Source organism: Mobula birostris, chromosome 13 (assembly GCF_030028105.1).
Source record: "Mobula birostris isolate sMobBir1 chromosome 13, sMobBir1.hap1, whole genome shotgun sequence".
In the NCBI taxonomy this organism is placed as follows: domain Eukaryota; kingdom Metazoa; phylum Chordata; class Chondrichthyes; order Myliobatiformes; family Myliobatidae; genus Mobula; species Mobula birostris.
This window is the reverse complement of record NC_092382.1, coordinates 94,091,305-94,099,599: the sequence shown is the minus strand read 5'-3', so window position 1 is coordinate 94,099,599 and position 8,295 is coordinate 94,091,305.

The following is an 8,295-nucleotide window of genomic DNA, read 5'->3' as shown; positions in this document are numbered from 1 at the left end:
GATCTTCTGCAGCTTCTTCCGGTCTTGGACAGGACGACTTCCATACCAGGTTATGATGCACCCTAGAAGAATGCTTTCTACGATGCATCTATAAAAATTAGTGAGGGTTTTAGGGACAGTCCAAATTTCTTTTGTTTTCTCAGGAAGTAAAGGCGCTGGTGGGCCTTCTTGGCAGTGAACTCTGCTTGGTTGGACCAAGTCAGGTCATTTGTGATATTGACCCCGAGGAACTTAAAGCTTTTGACCTGTTCCAATTGTGCACCACCGATGTAAATTGGGTCATGCGGTCCACTACTCCTTCTGAAGTCAACAACCAATTCCTTCATCTTGCTGACGTTGAGGGATAGGTTATTGTCTTCGCTCCATGCCAACAGGTTTTTAATTTCCTCTCTGTATTCAAACTCATCATTACCCAAGATATGGCCCACAATTGTTGTATCATCAGCAAACTTACATATTGAGTTTGATGGGAACTTGGCTACACAATCATGGGTGTACAGTGAGTATAGCAGGGGGCTGAGTACACAGCCTTGTGGGGCACCTGTGCTCAGAGTGATTGTAGAGGAGAGCTTGTCCCCTATTTTTACAACCTGGATCCTGCCTGTGAGGAAGTTGAACATCCAGCTGCAGATCTGAGTGTAAGGCCCAGGTTCCAGAGCTTAGGAATCAGTTTATTTGGAATGATGGTATTAAAGGCAGAGCTGTAGTCAATGAAACGGAACCTTATGTATGCGTCTTTATTCTCCAGGTGTTCTCAGGAGGAATGTAGGGCCAGAGAGATGGATCTGCCGTTGACCTGTTGCTCCGGCAGGTGAATTGCAAAGCGTCCACGTTGACCGGTAGGCAGTTGTTGATGTGTGCCATAACCAGTCTCTCGAAGCACTTCATAGCAATTGGTGTCAGAGCCACAGGTCAATAGTCATTCAGGCATGCCACCTTGCTCTTCTTCGGCACTGGGATTATCGTTGCCTTCTTAAAACACGAGGGGATCTTAGACTGAAGCAAGGAGCAGTTGAAGATGTCAGTAAACATTCCAGCTAGCTCGCTTGCACTGGCCCGGAGAACCCGTCCCGGGACACCATCTGGGCCCGTCGTCTTCCTTGGATTTATCTTCAGGAACACCCTTCTAATGTCCTCCTTGATGACGATGAATCTCGATGCCACCAGGTCCGGTTCATCCAGAGGGAGCAGGACGCTTCTCTTCTGTTCGAATTTTGCGTAGAATACATTAAGGTCGTCAGGAAGAGAAGCGCCACAGTTATTGATATTCCCAGCCTTTTTGTTGCACTCAGTGATCTCATTTAGACCCTGCCATAGTCTACTGGAATCCCTTTGGTTAGCCTGGGCTTCCAACTTGACTCTATATTGCTTCTTGGCCCCCTTAATGGCTTTCCGGAGTTCACCCCTGGATTTTGTGTAGCGACTGGTATCCCCAGACCTAAAAGCCGCAGCTGTAGCCTTTAAAAGGGACTTGACCTCATAATTCATCCAAGGTTTCCGGTTAGGGAATACCCGGATCGTCTTGCAAGATACACAGTCCTCCATGCATTTCCAAATAAAGTCTGTGACAGCTGAGGCATAATCATCGAGGTTAGCTGCCAAGTCCTTGAATACAAACCAGTCCACCAATTCAAAGCAGTCATGGAGGACCTCATCCGTTTCCTCTGTCCAACGCAACACTACTTTTGACACCGTGACCTCCCGCTTCAGTTTCTGTTTGTAAGCCGGGAGGAGGAGTACAGCCTGATGGTTCGATTTTCCGAAGTGAGGTCGTGGGACAGAATGGTAGGCATCCTTGACTGCTGTGTAGCAGTGGTCAAATATATTCGGGGCAGGAGACATGTTGGTATAACTTTGGCAGCGCCTTTCTGAGGTTGGCCTGGTTAAAGTCCCCGGCTGTAATGAGCAAAGCCTCCAGATACCTGGTCTCAAGTTCACTGATGTTGGCATACAGTATGTTCAGAGTACACTCCACTTCTGCCTGGGGGGGTGGAATGTAGACCGCTGTCAGTATGACCGAGGTGAATTCCAATGGCAGATAGAAGGGACAACAGTTCACCGACAGGTGTTCCAGGTCCGGGCTGCAGGAGCTTGTCAGTGCCTCTGTGTCTGCGCACCACGCAGTGTTGATCAGTACGCAGACACCACCTTCCCTCGTCTTGCCCGAAGACGTCGTGCGGTCCATCGGATGGATTGAAAATCCCTCCGGTCAGATGGCACAGTCCGGGGTGACAGGGGAGAGCCAGGTCTTGGTGAAGCAGAATACACAACAGTTCTGCATCTCCCTGCAGTAGGTGTGTCTCCCTTTAAGATCATTAGGGACTAATACACATTTTTTTCATACTGTCGTAGCATTAGCAGTGTTCTGATTTGTCCGTATTTCATTTAAATACTCAATTGTTAATCAGTTAAACAATAGTTTGTCTTTTTTAAACCTTATCCATGAAATTTCAGCTAACTGGGGCAGCCAATTAATTGGGCCAAAGTGAATTTGGGCCCAATGTGTCCCAATTAACCAGACCCGACTGTATTTGCACAGGCAGAGCCTGATGAGGGATAATCAAAATTTCTTTGTGCATAGTAGGTCATGTCTCACCAATCTTAAAGCTTTTTGAATAGTTCCCAAGTATTTTGCATCAGTCTTCACGGTGGAAGACACTAACAGTATGCTGGAAGTTCAAGTGTGTCAGGCTGAAGTGAGTGAAATTGTCGTTACTAAGGAGAAGGGGCTTGGGGAACAGAAAGTTCTGAAGGTACATACATCACCTGGACCAGATTGTCTACACCCCAGTTTTCTAAAAGTGGTGGCTGAAGAGGTTGTGGAGGCAAGAGTATTGATCTTTCAAGAATAAATATATTCTGCCATGGTTCCGGAGGGCTGGAAAATTACAAATTTCATTACACTCTTCAAGAAGGAGAAATGGCGAAGAAAGGAAATTATCAGCCAGTTCGTCTGATCTCAGTGGTTGCAAGATATTGGAGTCAATTGTTCAGGATGTGGTTAATGGCTCGAAAGCTCATGATAACATAGTCAGCATGGTTTCCTTAAGGGAAAATCTTGCCTGACAAATTGATTGGAATTCCATGCAGAAATAATACCCAGGATCAGCAAAGGAGAATCAGTGGATGTTGTGTACTTGGATTTACAAAAGGCCTTTGACAAGGTGCCACACATGAGGCTGCTTAACACGTTAAGGGTCCCATGGTGTTAGAGGAAAGAATATAGCATGGATAAAGCATTGGCTTATTGGCAGGAGTGAAATAGTGGGAATGAAGGGAGCCTTTTCTGTTTGGCTGCTGGTGACCATTGGTAATCCACGGGAGTCTGTGTTGGGACCGATTCTTTTTATATCGTAAAGTATGTCAGTGATTTCAGTGACGGAGTTAATGGCTTTGTGGCCAGGTTTTCGGACAACACAACATAGGTGGGAGAGGCAGCTGGTTTTGAGGAAGCAGGGAGTTTGCAGAAGATCCGAGACAGATCAGGAGAGTGAGTAAAGAAGTGGCAGGTGGAATACAGTGTCAAGAACTGTATGATCATGCACTTAGGTAGAAGAAATAAGAGTGCAGAGTGTTTTCTAAATGGAGGGAAAATTCAAACATCAGAGACACAAAGGGACTTGGGAGTTCTTGTGCAGGATTCCCTAAAGATTAACTTGCAGGTTGATTTGGGGGCGAGGAAGGCAAACGCGACATTAGCATTTATTCCAAGACGACTCAAATATAAAACCAAGAATGTAAGGTTGAGGCTAGATAAGGCTCTGGTGAGGCTTCACTTGGAGTATTGCGAGAGGTTTGGGCTGTTATTTAAGAAGAGGGAGAGGGCTCAAAGGGGATTCACAAAAATGATTCCAGGAGTGAAATGCTCATCACATGAAGAGCGTTTGATGGCTCTGTGCCTGTTCTGTGTGGAGTTCAGGATAATGAGGGGAGATATCAGTAAACCTCTCAAATGTGAAAGGCCTCGACAGAGTGTATGTAGAGTGGATGTTTCCTCTGGTAGGGGCCTAAGACCAGAGGACACATCCTCAGGATAGATGGACGTCCATTTTAATGGAGATATGGAGGAATTTCTTTATCCACAGTGGTGAATCTGTGGAATTCGTCTTCACATTGGGTATATTTAAGGCAGAAGGTGATAGATTCTTGATGGGACAGGAAGGCAGGATATTAGACTGAGAGGCAGAATAGACCCAATGGGCCAAATGGCCTAATTCTGCCCCGATATCTAATGGTCCAAGATTATGTCTGGAAGGCCCTGTGACATGTAAACTAGATGACACTTGGTCGCTAGATGATCCAGGTTGGGTGAGTAGAAGTGGGATAGAGCCGCCATGTTTGACCACCATGAGGAATTAATCATAAAACACACTCCACCTTTTCAAATGCCATAACAGCATGTCATATCCTGTATTGTCCATGGGTATAGCTGTGGGGTTCAGGTGCAGCAGTCTAAAACGAGACTCTTGGATGATTACCATTGGAGCTACTTACAGGAGTCACCTTCTTAATGGAGCCCCGAAACATGATGCTTTCACCACATATGTAAAGAAATAAAAGGCATTGGATGCATTATACTGGTAAACACTATTTTTATTATGAATATAGATTGTTTTATTTACATAGAAATATAGAAACATAGAAAATAGGTTCAGGAGTAGGCCATTCGGCCCTTTGAGCCTGCACCGCCATTTATTATGATCATGGCTCATCATCCAACTCAGAACACCGCCCCAGCCTTCCCTCCATACCCCCTGATCCCCATAGCCACAAGGGCCATATCTAACTCCCTCTTAAATATAGCCAATGAACTGGCCTCAACTGTTTCCTGTGGCAAAGAATTCCACAGATTCACCACTCTCTGTGTGAAGAAGTTTTTCCTAATCTCGGTCCTAAAAGGCTTCCTCTTTATCCTCAAACTGTGGCCCCTCGTTCTGGACTTCCCCAACATCGAGAACAATCTTCCTGCATCTAGCCTGTCCAATCCCTTTAGGATTTTATACGTTTCAATCATATCCCCCCTCAATCTTCTAAATTCCAATGAGTACAAACCCAGTTCATCCAGTCTTTCTTCATATGAAAGTCCTGCCATCCCAGGAATCAATCTGGTGAACATTCTTTGTACTCCCTCTATGGCAAGGATGTCTTTCCTCAGATTAGGGGACCAAAACTGCACACAATACTCCAGGTGTGGTCTCACCAAGGCCTTGTACAACTGCAGTAGTACCTCCCTGCTCCTGTACTCGAATCCTCTCACTATAAATGCCAGCATACTATTTGCAATCAACACACATCAAAGTTGCTGGTGAACGCAGCAGGCCAAGCAGCATCTGTGGGAAGAGGTGCAGTCGCCGTTTCAGGCCGAGACCCTTCGTCAGGACTAACTGAAGGAAGAGTGAATAAGGGATTTGAAAGTTGGAGGGGGAGGGAGAGATCCAAAATGATAGGAGAAGACAGGAGGGGGAGGGATAGAGCCAAGAGCTGGACAGGTGATAGGCAAAAGGGGATACGAGAGGATCATGGGACAGGAGGTCTGGGAAGAAAGACAAGGGGGGGGGGCCCAGAGGTTGGGCAAGAGGTATATTCAGAGGGACAGAGGGAGAAAAAGGAGAGTGAGAGAAAGAATGTGTGCATAAAAATGAGTATCAGATGGGGTACGAGGGGGAGGTGGGCCCTTAGCGGAAGTTAGAGAAGTCGATGTTCATGCCATCAGGTTGGAGGCTACCCAGACAGAATATAAGGTGTTGTTCCTCCAACCTGAGTGTGGCTTCATCTTTACAGTAGAGGAGGCCGTGGATGGACATGTCAGAATGGGAATGGGATGTGGAATTAAAATGTGTGGCCACTGGGAGATCCTGCTTTCTCTGGCGGACAGAGCGTAAATGTTCAGCAAAGCGGTCTCCCAGTCTGCGTCGGGTCTCGCCAATATATAAAAGGCCACATCGGGAGCACCGGACGCAGTATATCACCCCAGTCGACTCACAGGTGAAGTGTTGCCTCACTTGGAAGGACTGTTTGGGGCCCTGAATGGTGGTAAGGGAGGAAGTGTAAGGGCATGTGTAGCACTTGTTCCGCTTACACGGATAAGTGTATCATTTTGGATCTCCCCCTCCCCCTCCAACTTTCAAATCCCTTACTCACTCTTCCTTCAGTTAGTCCTGACGAAGGGTCTCGGCCTGAAACGTCGACTGTACCTCTTCCTACAGATGCTGCTTGGCCTGCTGCGTTCACCAGCAACTTTGATGTGTGTTGCTTGAATTTCCAGCATCTGCAGAATTCCTGTTGTTTGCGTTTAAATACCATTTGCAATGCCAGCATACCATTTGAGAACGTTACTGGTATCCTCTTGGGAAACGAGACAGGACAGGTGACAGAGTGTGTGTAGGGGCACACTTTTGGTCTAGTGATCACAATTCAACTGAGACCCTCTGTTGGTCGCTGTCTCCCATGGTGGTGCATCCTAGCTGTCTACATGATATGTGAGCCAGTCCACAACCAGGACTGTAGGATAAAGAGAGAAAGTTTTTGCCCATGTAGGAGGATCCCCTCTCCTCGAATCCAAAGCAACAGAGAAAATAGAAAGTTTGGAACCAGCAGCATCTCAGGAATCTCCAGTCTGTGTAGAACTCAACACAACATTGTCCTAGAGACTCCAGCTCCATATTATTCCTCAGGGTTTACTCCCAAAGCCATACACATGAGTGGGTATGGCCGCAAGACAGCGGAGGTTTGAGATCAGAGATATCCTTCCCCAGATAAACCACCAACAACGGATGACAAGTTCCGTCTGCCCGAAGCGACTGCTTTTAAGGCTCCAATAATCTGCCTTTGCCTCTTCTCCTGTCAGTAGAAACGGTTCCTCTGGGCATATTAGCTAAACCACACGGGGAAGCCAGGAGCTGAACTTGGTTGTCAGAGAGTATTTGATTCACACGCCATTGAGAGCATTCAATGGGTATTGGATTACTCCTACCACCTCCCCTCCCAATTCAATGACAACCTGAAGGAACCATTAGTTTCAAGGTAATTACGGAGAAGGAAAGGACTGCTCCTCGGACTGTGATGCTAAATTGGAGAAAGGCCAATTTTGGTGGCGTCTGAAGGGATCTGGCAGGTGTGGAATTGGGGGAGGTTGTTTTCTGGCAAAGAGATGCTTTGTAAGTGGGAGGTTTTCAAAAGTAAAATATTGAGAGCACAGAATTTGTATGTTGCACTTGGAGTAAAAGGCAAAGCTAACAGGTTTAGAGACCCAGGGTAGGAAAAGAAGGGAAGGTTAGGTTAGGATAGGATAAAATGAGGCACTTCAGGAGTATAAGAAATGCAAGAGACCCCTTAAGAGAGAAATCAGGATGGTAAAAGAGGACACGAGGTTACAGTGCTGTACAAGATGAAGGATTGCCTTAGTAGACAAGGTGAAGAAGAATCCTACATTATTTTAAGAGCAAAAGTTTTGAAAGGGACAAAAAAATTAGTCTTCTGGAAGATTAGAGTGGTATATGATGTGTGGTGCAAAAAGAGATGGGAAGAGCGTAAATTGATTTTTTTTTCCATTTGTATTTACTCAGGAGATGGACACAGAATCTATAAAAGTGAGGCAAAGCAGCAGTGAGGTCATGGATCCTATACTGACTACCGAGGAGGAGGAGTTTGCTGACTTGAGGCAAATTAGAATGGATAATTCCCCGGGGCTTGTGCGAGGCAAGTGGAGAAATTGCAGGTGCCCTAGTGAAAGTATTTATATCAACCTTAGTGACAGGCGAGGTACTGGAGGATTGGAGGGTATCTAATGTTGTCCTGCTGTTTCAGCAAGACTCGAAATGTAAACCAGGAATTATCGCCCGGTGAGCCTGACAACAGCAGTGGGAGGTTATTGGAAGGTATTCTAAGGGACTGATATATGAGTCGGACAGGTACATGGATTGGAAAGGTTCAGTGAGATACGTCCAAATTCAGGAAGATGGGACTGGCTCATGAGGATCCATCCTACCCCTTTTCCCCTCCACATCCATTAACACACTACCTCAGGGATATTTAAACCATCTGACAAAATTCACTCAAAGATGATGATGTCTTCCATTGGCTCATCTCCATCATCATCACGGATTGGCTGCTACCCAATAACCACGCTGAGGATCCCCACAGGGTGACCTCATTGGCTGCACATCATTGGTCTCCAGCCCAACAGCTTCGTAAGGCAACACCAATAACCTCGTCACGATTCCCAGGCAACAGCCCCCACTGGCCCATCGATTGACACCAGGATGTCATCTCTCACAGGCTCGATGCCGCTATGCA